Below are 12,098 nucleotides of genomic sequence, written 5' to 3'. Positions count from 1 at the left end.
AAAACTGACCTACAATTGGTTGAGTGTATCATCATGGGTTGTGCATCCCGACCTTAATACCGTGATCACTACTGCACGGAATCCGGCTCCGAATTATGTCATGGTTATGTGGTTTATGGTTATGGCTCAAAACAGACAATACTGAAGAAGCAGGAGTAGATGAACAAAATGTGCATTTTATTAACGAAAAAGTACAACAACAGAAAGACTAAAAGATCCCTTGGAAATGCAACTAAACTAAATCATACAAGAGAAAGACAACGAACACAAAATTCGAAAAATCTGCAGCCATCTCCCCCCTTTCACCACTGACTGGCATTTTGCTTTATAGCCTCACCTGCCTGGAACCTACCACCTGCGCTGGTAAACATTAGGTGAGCATACAGAAGGACAAATGGAAACAACACTCAACACAAGACCAAGTTTGAACTCTGGGTTCCTGCTGGACCTCATAATTCAACCCATCGGCACAAATACAGCAGATAAATGCAATAGTTTGATTTAATTTAATGTGTAGCTGTGCACTCAGGATTTTGTACGAGTGACAAAAATGTTCCCTAACAGCCTTTTTTTAATCCTAATATAACAAGTTTTATCTTAAAACCCAAATAGTGAGCACTTCTCCCTCAAGCCTTATCTGCTTCTTTTTTAATTCCACTTTCTCCTTATCAGACAATGACCAGAGTTGTTCATTCACCCCCCCCCCCCCCCCCCCCCAGCCATCAGGTCACCCAGGAGGAGGTTTTCATTTGTCCATCTCACGCTGCCGCCCCGGCCAATTATTCAGATCTAATGTGCGGCCTGGCATCCATGTGCGGTGACGCCAGATGCTACTGTATAAACACACCGGCTCCCAGTGTGGTTTCTATGATAAACAGACGGCCTTCCTTAGTGGGCGCGGGGGTAACTTTGCAGAGGAAACCTCAATGCACTGGCACAAGATGTGACACAGCACGGGCAGTGGGGCCTTCCTCTCAGCGGGGCCGCGTACACAGGAGTGCTCAGTGAGGATGTGACCGACTGCCGTCCGGCACTTGACGCCTCCGCCCTTCGCCCGCATGACCCTCGGCCGCTCGCTGCCTCCGCTGCCGTGAAACCGAAGCCGCCTCAGTCAGGTTAGACCGCAGCATCATAGCGCAATTTAAACGTCTCTACTTAAAAACCGACTGAGACTGAGTTCTAATTCATTTTGTCTGAGGAGAAAAACAAACTCTTAACCAGCGCTTTTTAAAAAATAATCAGCTCCTGATGACGTGCTCACGAAAAAATAAAAGTCTAACAGGGTAATTAGCGTGAGTGGTAACAGCCACTGTGGGCTGCAGACAAAGAGAAGGGCAGGAGCTCCACAAAGTGCAGGAAATATTAAGTATGCACATTACACATGGTGGAACAGTTACCTAACACCACAGACGTCAAAGGTAATGAAGAGCACAGAATGATTTTATTTTATTGCACCGAATCCCAACGTACATGCACAGTGAGGTCAAAACTTCCACTTCCTCCCACTCGCAGTTTCAAGGTTTGAATCCATTTTTTTGTTGCATCAAATAAGTAATTAAAACCAAACTTACTCTTAAACATGCAAACATTTAAAGTGTAGAAGCAGATTTGCAGACTTTGCCATGGTCTGAAATGTATGAAGCCATTGAGACTTGTTAAAATCTACTTTGATTCCTGCAAATTCTGTTTAGTGGTGAAAAAGAAGTTGCTGCACCGGGCTAATGACTCAGATGTGTGTCTTCATGAATCCTTGATGTGTTTTGAGAGTAATGTGCAATAAACTGATCTAGAGTGTCTATCTGCCATTCCCTTAAAAAATCCCCAGTACTAAGGTACCGCTATTAATTATGACGTATCATCACTATTTGACGTGAACTTTTTAGTTTGGCCCTTGTCCCATCTGCTAACATGGAGGAGGCAGGGTTTGTGACTCACCATGCTGCCATACAACAGGAGACCATCAAGATGCTTCGGCTTCACTTTCGATGAGCAGACATGTCGTCCATCTTCATATTGAGTCGAGATCAATGGAGAAACCAAATAGTTCCTATGATTTTAGCGTTTGGCGATAAAGAAGTTGAAAAAGTCCTCTAGAGGAACCAGACTCAACTGAAGTCGACCGGTTGGGGTGAGAGGAGATAAATGGGGGAGAGAGGTGAATGGGGAGACAAGAGAGAGAGAGAGAGAGAGAGAGAGAGAGAGAGAGAGAGAGAGAGAGAGAGAGAGAGAGAGAGAGAGATCACTGTCTGTCGTCTTTTGAGTCCATCTTAGCTTGAAACTCCCTCTAACCAAAGACCGAGCCACAGTGACAGTGTCTCCATCTCCCTCCTCCACAGATGAATCATCTTCATAACAGGCACAGAGCTCTCAGTCCCAACATCTCCTCCCACAGAGACTCTTTTCACGAAGCCACTGCACTGACCTCTAATAAAATGCTGCTGCGACCTTAACGCTGCATCTCTGAAAAGCCGAAGATGATGAAGCTTCCCACACCTCGTTTCACACAATCACGAAGGAGTCACTCAGTGCAGTGCATCACACGTATGAAAAGATTTGTCCCTGACGTCTCTTCTTTCTGTCAGTGGACATATAATAGACGTCTGCGTTTATGGGATCGGCAGATTTAGTTATTTTCTGACAAAGCTAATCAAGCACTTTCCACCTCTCCTCATCTGTTATGCTGAGCTGACAGGCTGCTGGCTGTAATATACTCGTTGAGTGTATACGTGGGAGTAGTATTGATCACCTCATTCATCGCTTGTCAAGAAAAATATATATGTGTCTTTCCCTAAAAATGTTGACTTTACTGTTTTAAATCCCACATTAAATATTAGTGTTCGTCCACAAGACTTAAACCAGATAATTCTGTGTGAAGAGTCTTCAGTGGTTTCTGCCCACAGTCTGTTTGTAAAGACATGTGGCATGACAGCTACACAGAAGTGAGGCCATAACATCTTGACTGCCCCCTGGTGGCTGACAACAATATCAATAAACCCTCTTACTCGATGTTAGTAGATGGGACATGGACCAAACTCAAAAGTCAAAGTACAAGTCAAATGTATGTTTTCCTAAAAGATGGTTTCTGTGTTCTATTAACATCAGAAATAATCTTTCCAGTAAATTAAGTTTTAATTTGTTATTTGATTAACCCCTTGTGGACGAATGTTAAGAATTGGCCTCAAATCCCATTCCGGTCTTAATGCCGCCGAGGTATTGATTGTGCCTGATGGTGCAAATACTAAACATACCAAGGAAGGTATAGGAGGCACTCTGCCGCCATCTAGTGGCCGGAGTGGAAAATACATACTAGCCCCTTGGGCCTGTGCAGCAAAGTTATTTTTAGATATTAAGCTGTATTTGAAATACTGTGATGATGGAACAGCAATGATTGTACAGAAACATATGTTGTCATTCAATTTCAAGCAAAAGCAGCATCAATCTACATAACAGAGACTGGAAAATTTGTTAAATTAAGGTTATGCCCCCTTATGCCTAATGTCGCTAATTTGCCTCATACTTAAATGTATTATCTATTGTATTTGCTATATTGAAATTAACAATCTCCAATTAATTTAGCATCTGTAAGACAACCAAAAACACAAATAATATTTATTTTTTATGTAATTGGAAATTAATTCAGGCATTAAGGGGTTAAAGTGGGCTCAAACGTTATGATTGACAGCTGTAACTAGCGATTGGTTGCATCATCACGACCTTGATTTTATTTGTGGAGATGCTTTGTCCACCTTTAAGTTTCTGACAGAGAAATTACAAATGGTTGTAGGAAGACACAAAGTTTCGTCCCTTGATTTATTTCTGCTTATCTTACAGAATCTTGTTTCCGTCTCCCAGGACCTGAAGTAACCCTCCGGCTCCGTCTCAATCCTCGACCTCCTGCTCTTCATCCAGTGGTTACAACACTCGTCCTCTCCAGGTTTCACTTCCCTCTTGTCATTTCCACATCCCTGCTGTGTTGCAAGTGTATGTGCAGTATTTAAAAATATAAGTTGTCAACTCTCCTTCAAGGAAAAACTTGACATCTTGATTCACACTTACCCAACAATCTGGGGATATTGTGACATCTTTGTGTTTTTGAATGTATTTCTCTGTGATAAAGGAAGCCCCCAGTAAGAGCACGGGTCACACCATGCTGCACGCGCACTGTCAGCTGATCCTGTGCATAGAATGGAAAGAAAGGAATATAGTAGAAGCTCTTATTTTCTATTCTTTCCCATCCCTAATTTCTGTATCGAGTAGATTTACATGTGGTCGAGGTTTGCTGGAATAAAGAAAAAAAAGTAAACAACATTAAACTTAAAACTAAGCGTTACAGTCCTGTTCTATTTTCCAATCAAGTCATATTATTGTCATACCTAAATACGGGGGATTTGGAAAGATTCACGACAGCCGTTGCAGCGTCTCCACATTTGCAACCATCCATTTGCTGTAACCGACAACTGACTGTAAATTTCGACTTGCAGCCTGGGAATCGATTGCAACTCCAGGTCGTTCATAACGGGGCTGCTTGGGTCTCTTGGGGGGGGGGGGGGGGGGGGGGGGGTATGGCAGCCCCGTCCAGATGACGACTCCAGCATTCCCTAATTGGTTCCCCGTACATGAGCGGAAAGGCCAAATTTACGGGTGCATGTTATGTTTTGATAATTATAGGGGAGCTGCAGTTGCGGTTCTCGAGGAAGCGGCTGCCTTCGCTGGGAATGTTCGCTTCTCGACTTCGGCGTACAGTATTAATCATGGGTCAGGAAATCGTTTGTGAGAAAAGCCGCCCGGTGGAGGAGAGCTCAGCGTTAAGAGACGTTTGACAGATGTCTCCCATTTTCAGTCTTCATCTCCTCATTACGTCCAGCGTGTAACCACTCCACGTTACCACACGGAGATGAAAGCATTTTCAGATTTACCCCAAACTCTATAACGCACCATGCATTTAACATCCGGCCATGAATCCAATACGTGAGAGTGCAGCACACACAACAGGTTTTTTACCAATCTGAGAAACCACAAGCAAAGTAGAGCACTGTACCTGAGAGAAGCAGAGAGTTTAATGTTTTGCAGATAGTCCCAGTTTCATAAGCCGCCATGCAAATCATCAGATGTTAAATAATATAGTTGTGGTTTTACCAGGCTCTGAGTTCTGAGAGTGTGAAGCTTCTCGAGTATCTTGTTTTGACTTTTCAATCAAAATTCAGGCTTATTACAAAACTTAACGTCAGACTTACATTCAATCCTTTCACATCTAAATTATCAGTCAAATAATTCCAGAAAATTTTCATTAAAATCAACCTATCACACACACGGTCAGTTAACCTAAACGTAACCTGCATGTCTTTGGACGGTGGGAGTAAACCCACACAGACACAGGGGTCAACATGCAAAACCCCACACAGAAAGAACTGGGACTCAAACCAAGAACCATCTTGCTGTGAGTTGAAAGGCCCGACCACTGTGTCACCGTGCCGCCCTCATGGAACAATCACAATCAGGTGTAAAGAGAAGCTGACTCCTCTTCAGCCTCGATCCTATCCTGTCACTTTCATGCCATGTGACTGACTTCCTCACGTTAACCCCGAACACATCTGGGGTTTGTGATCGTGTGTGAGCTACTTCAGTGTCACAGCCTATCTCCTAGAACCCCCCCCCCCCCCCCCCCCCCCCCCCACACACACACACACACACACACACAACATGGTGGCAGTGCCGAGGGTCGAGGACTGATGAGCTCTGACACACGCGGCCGACGGCCATGAGGGAAACGCATCCTTAATAGAAAACAAGGTCAAAAGTCACAGATTCCTGTGTCGTCATGTTAATTGGCAGAGAGCTTCCCTCGGCCCGGAGGTTCACTGTGCATCATCTAATGATGAATTCAAACAAAGGAGAAGGCAGCTCCGTCTTGTTCTAGTCTTAGGTTTCCTCCTTTAGCATTATGAAGAGCTCAAATAAAGTATCGAATGAGATTCAAGCAACTCAAATAAATGGGTTCTGTTCATTTTTTGTGAGTGAAACTAAAGAGGCTTCGGCTCCAAGGAGGAACAAGTCAAACAGAATTTGGAAAGAGGAACACAAATAATGTAATAAATGGTGCATAGCATGCAAGAAACGTGTGAGATATAAAAGCATGCATTGGATTTGTTGATTTGTTAATGATTACCTAATTTTTGCCGAAACATCTTCCCCGATCAGAACCGCATCCTTTCACCAAGTTTATATATATAACCTCCTTGGTAGAGATTAAAATGACATTCATGGAAAGACCAGCTAACAGAATCAGTTTGGTTGAATCACTGAAATTGAAATGGAACGTGTCACTGAGGAAATATTGTCATTATTAACACAATTTTTTTTTTACATGTTATAGGAGATGTAGATGTGTGTTTAGATGTTTGACTTATTACATAATCAGCTGGTTGTGCAATGAAGTTTTACTCTGTAGTTTATGAAGCTGCAGGCGATAAGGGGACTTCTTCTTCTTCTTCTTCTTCTTCTTCTTCTTCTTCTTCTTCTTCTTCTTCTTCTTCTTCTTCTTCTTTATCCAACTCTCCTGCAGCGGTCTGGCGTTTGACGGAGCCGTACTTGCGAGACAAATAAAACGCTGGGTGCTGAAATGCCATTAACGCGTGCATATTAACTTTGAGGTGTCATGGCGGCTGATTGATACGTTGTGGGCACGTAGTTGACAGTCTGCTCCAGTTGGCCCCCGGGCGTTAAAGGTCACATGGTCTCCCAGGGGTCTGTGGGTCAATCATTCGCTGGGAGCTCTCTGCGGTGGTCAGGGGACGTGGATCCCGATACTCGGGCGACACTGACAGATATTCAACCAGACTCCTCCGGACACTCCAGGACATGTTTGGAGCTGATTAGACTTTTACAAACCAGACATACACACAGAGACGTGAGATGTTTACTATTTAGCAATGAATGTTTTACTGTGAATTCTGTGTTATAATCAGTTTTTGATGTTTAATCAGCCGAGTAGATGTGGAGGAAACTATAATGTATGACTCATAATTCGGGTAAAACACTTAAGAGATAAGGGGATTTATTCAAAGCGCAAATGCAAAAGAGACTTTTTGGAGATTCATGAAAAGACCTGGCAGATTGCACATAAAATATACATAAGAGAGAATTTTACATTATTTCATTCGGCAAAACGCAGATTAGAAGTTCTGTCTTATCTAGAATAACACATCAAAAGTTGACTTTATTTAAAAAATGTTGAATATTTGTTTTGCTTATATGCATTTGGGAAAAAATCAGATTTTTCAAACATAGTTGTGATGAAAAATACCTCTTAACTACAGTTTGCTTCACTTGTAATAACTGTGTAATTACTCCTTTGCATTGACAGTTAGGTTCTCACCTGTTTGTTGTTTGTCACACAACAGCTAGCTACATGCACCAAGAAAGAAACTTAAAAATCTTACCAGACAAAAGCACCAGTATCTATCAGTGTGGCTAATTTGGTGCTGGGACTTCATACTAATCTTGGTGTAATTTTAAAATTAGATACCGAAGGATTTATCTGTCTCGAGAGCGTTTCAGTGTTGTTGGGTCATTATCAGATTCATTGAAATGATTACAGCCCTTCCTTTGTATCCCGAAGCTAACACAATGCAGCAGTGTGGGGCGATATTGTTGTTTTCTGTTGTCGTCTGTGTACACAACACAAGATTTACTCTGGATGAAGTGGTTCCACTGGATAACGGTGACCAGCTGCAGGGACTTTCTTTAGCGCAGAGATTTCTGGCGGTGCGTGTCTGTGCCGGCTGCTAATTGGCCCGTTAATGAGCGCAACCGCCGGCGGAGCATTTTACATGAACAGCCGAGATTCACCAGGTACGTCTCCACACACCTTGTCTAACCGGGGGGGGGGGGGGGGGGGGGTGAAACACGTGATGGCCTCCAAACATGTTCTCCGATAAAGCAACGTGAAGGAATGAGTGTGAGGTTAATGAGTTTACACTGCAGCCTTCAAGTAATCACCGCTGAAGATACACACTGTAAAAACCGACACCTGCACATTTCTTCTGAGCTCATCTCATCCTGACGACTGCTTGGAGGAGCACAGCTGCTGATCAAAGTCAAGCTCGGCTCCAGCCCGGGCGTTTTGGGGATTAAAAAAAAAATGTAAGCAAGCGAGAAATAAATAGTCTGAGCAAGTTTGAGAGAAACTGGCAGCACAGACAAACACTGATGTCAAAGTGCGTGTCAGTAGGTTTCAGAAATGGCGGCATGGCTTCCTTGTCTTCCTTAAAAGGAGAGCGGCTGCGCTGTGTTTACAAGGTTAACGTGATGGGAGAGTTTATTTTAGCTTCACTCAGGACTTAATTTAAAAATACTCTGTCTACATTGTTAACAGAGGAGGGTCGACTTATTCATAGTGTGTGACTGTGTGTGTGTGTATGTGTGTCACTAAATAAAACAGGGTATTTAAGGGGCCGTGTGCTCCACTGCTTTTAAGTAAAAGCAAACATTTGCTTCAGATTAGTGCGACTCTGATGCTATCGGCGCTCAGTGCACTAATTTTTTCGGGGTGTTCACCGGTACGTCGCACAACTACAGCGACGTTGTGTGTTGAGAGTTTCCAGAAGCTGAACGTCTGGAAACAGTCTGCACGAGAGAAGATGCCTGTGTCATCAGCCGGGGGTTTGGTTTTCCTAAATTTGTACACCTCCGCTTCCAGAGCGTAAACTGACCCTGTCCGTTGTGTTTTTGTTTTTTTTCTCCCGGTGACCACATCAATCGGGGAGATTTTTTTTTTACAGAACTGGCTCAGCGGTGCCTGGACATGAATGGGACATTTAGAGCTCTGCTGACTGGGGCCTGTGTTGCGCCTCACATGTGGTCTGTGACCCTCGTTCCAAACAGTGTTGAAAAAGGAAAACAGGATGCCCCGAACCATTTGACTCGGCCCATTTGTGCGTGTGACTAAGAGTGAGGCGATGGGGCAGGTCCGGGCATGCAGCAAAGAAAATAACTCGCTGATGGTCCGAGGCTCCTGCTCCTGCTGTGTTCAGCCCACGATCCGATGCTCGGCTCCTGAGATGCAAAGCAAACTATAAACCACAACCTATATATAAAAATATATACGTAAATATAACCGACACATAGGATTTCCTCTGTTAATATATTCAAGTTGGAATTCCACTCTAAAAGGAGATGTGAAATTGGAAACAGTTCCTCTTAATTCAACTTTCGGTCTCATGCTCTGATAGATAACAGTGAAGATTAGTTCTGCAAATCTTTTTCTAGACTTTTTAATAAACTCAGACTAACAGTTATAATACAAATTAGCCTATTTTCTAGTTTTTTATATATAAACTAATGATAAGAAGCCAAAGATCGTTCATATTGCATCTTGAGATAATCTGCATCTTTCAAAAATAACTTCAAAATGTCTTAATTTACATGAAAGCCACTTTACGACCGGAGCCTGGTCCTTTAAGAAGGTGGCCTTGTGGGTATTAATTGTGCGACACAGTGGGCACTCAACGTGTGTTGCTGCTGATGTCAGTGCTAGTGTTCTCTTCTGCAGAGTTAGTTCAATGTTACCACCAACAAGACAAGGCTAAGCCGAGTAAACCAGCACAATACCAGAGGTCTCTTCACTGGTGTTCACTTCCACCCTGAGACAGAAACACAACGTGTCATCAGAAGCCATCACTCTCTGTGCAGCGCTTGACAAAGAGCCTTTGTGTTTTGCTAACACTGAGACGTAGAAGCCGACACGGAGCAGCAGCGAGTTTCCTCTCTCCTTCTGAGGAACGTGTCCTAACGAGCACTGAGCACAGTTCCCGTCTCACTCCGGGATCCGATCCTTTGTCTGTGTTCAAATTCAACAGGTTCCTTCTTGGTTGGAATCTGTTTCGGCGTATGAGAGAGAAAGAGACGATTAAAGAAAAGGTTGAATTTGTGTGTCACTGCCTTTTAGAGTCTCACAACAAAAGCAACGTGGGACTAGTTCACGCAATAAATGGACTGTATTTGTAATAGCACCTTCCTCTACTCTTATCTCATGCTCAATTCCTCAATGTATATGTCACACACCATTAATCCACTGTTGATACAGCCATTAGGGGCAATTAAGGGCTGAGTGCCTTGCCCAAGGGCACTTCTTACTTGCCTGAGTACACCACTGGTTGTTTACTGGAGAAGAAGGGGATTGAACTACCAACCTTCTGGTAAGTGGGCGACCCTCCTTACCTCCTGGTCGTGATGTCCATACAGTGAGTTATGAAGGAAGGATATTTCATGCAGGAATGGACGCACAGTGAATTTCTTTTCTTGAATTAAATATTGTATCCCAGATTCTGTTTCTGCCGCCACATGTCTGTCTGAATACGTATTATTTTCAAATACTGGGACAATAATGAAATGGAAAATACGTAATGCAATACATACTGCAATTATGGAAATAATTGCATCATGCTTTTTGTTTGTGAGACAAAGCGATGCAGCTGTGGGGGTGATACAGGAAGGGGGATAATTTCAGTAAATTGGTGTGATCTTCAGTGCGCAGGTGATCTCCCATTGTCCACTGGGAGCGTTCACCAGAACCCGTGGACAGATTTACAATCAGGGTTTCAGTGTATAACGTAACTGAGGAAGCTTTGATGTAGAAAATGCAAAAACACACCCTTCAATCTCAGAGCCTCAGTTTCCCACATCCTCTTTTGTCTCGAGACGATCTGGCAATTTTTTATATTTTTGTAAATCATCGGCTGCTGGAGTTTCTCTAATACAAACGTCTTTGAAGTCTATCTGAGATAAGATCAAACAATTTAATATTAAAAAAAACTTGAACAGAATTATTAAATACAGAATTTATTAAAAGGAATTATCCACCTTCCCTTTGTGTGAGAAGGCATCAAAGCCTCTCGACTCCCCCGGGTATTGGCCTGAAAACGGTGACGGAGCATGATGAGACTTGAGAGCAGCTCACACAGCTCCAACAAGTGGGTGCACTTTTTTGGGCATGTTCCTTGAGGACGGCCGAACCATTTTGAAATTCATAACCCAGTTACAAGAGCCTTGAGGTTGATGAAGGCCACAAAAACAAATCTGCAATCTGTTGAGGACCTTTTGTTTCATATTCCTCTGAGTGGAAAAATCCACAGAAACATCCAAACGACAAATCGATAACCAGGTCGTGCTCTGAATAACGACCCCGGTAAACATCTTTAGGAACGTAGAAGTCTATATTTTCTCATTTCCAACGACATAAGCCACTGAAAACGATTCTCAACAGGTGAAATCTCGACTCTAAACTTGAAATTACAGTCATTTAAGTTGTGCTTAGGCCTCACAGCACAGGCCTGTAATTTATATTGGCTGTTTAAAGAACACGCTCTGACGTCTCTTAACGTTTAACTATGACTTCTTCTTTATTTTTTATGCACGCTGTACATACACAGCACTACATGAAATTGATGGGGCGTAGAGGCTTGTTTTCATCTGAAGGCGCATTGTGCCAAGTGACTGCAGGAGCGGGGCTGTTTTTATTGGCTCTTCAGTGCTTGGCTCGAGGAGAGTTTAGATCCAGCAGGCACAGCCCGCGGTGTCTCCAGGAGCTTGTGAGGTCCTGACTTTGCTTTCAACTTCGCCAGCTTAGCGCAGGCGGTTTGTCATTAGTTCAACCACCAAACAATCATTTACATTCCATCTAATTGACAAAAAGCTTCACCTCCACATGTGCTCATTTTTTTACGACACTTCACAATGTTGCCGAAGTGCCACTGACGCATGGATGGACCCGGTGTTACTGTGCCAAACGTGATGGGAGTTTTTCATTTGAGGAGCTATACCTCATTTACAGCTTATAGTGGATCTGCGGTACGAGCCTGTGTTTTTAATGAGGAAATAGCTCCGGGGTAAAAGTCGGGCGCTGCTGCTTTATGTGTGAAAGATGTGAATGGTCCATTTAACCATGCAGCACTTTCATCTCACAGAAAAATCCTATGTGTGACGATGTCCCTGGGAAAAGGGGATCAAACACTTGGACGACTCTTGGGTCCTTGTGATGATCATCGGTGCTGAAGGCTGCAGCGTCCTGTCGGGGTCTCCGACGGGACAAGGACAAACAG

This window comes from Pleuronectes platessa, chromosome 8 (assembly GCF_947347685.1).
Source record: "Pleuronectes platessa chromosome 8, fPlePla1.1, whole genome shotgun sequence".
NCBI classification, from domain to species: domain Eukaryota; kingdom Metazoa; phylum Chordata; class Actinopteri; order Pleuronectiformes; family Pleuronectidae; genus Pleuronectes; species Pleuronectes platessa.
This window is presented reverse-complemented; position numbering follows the sequence as displayed.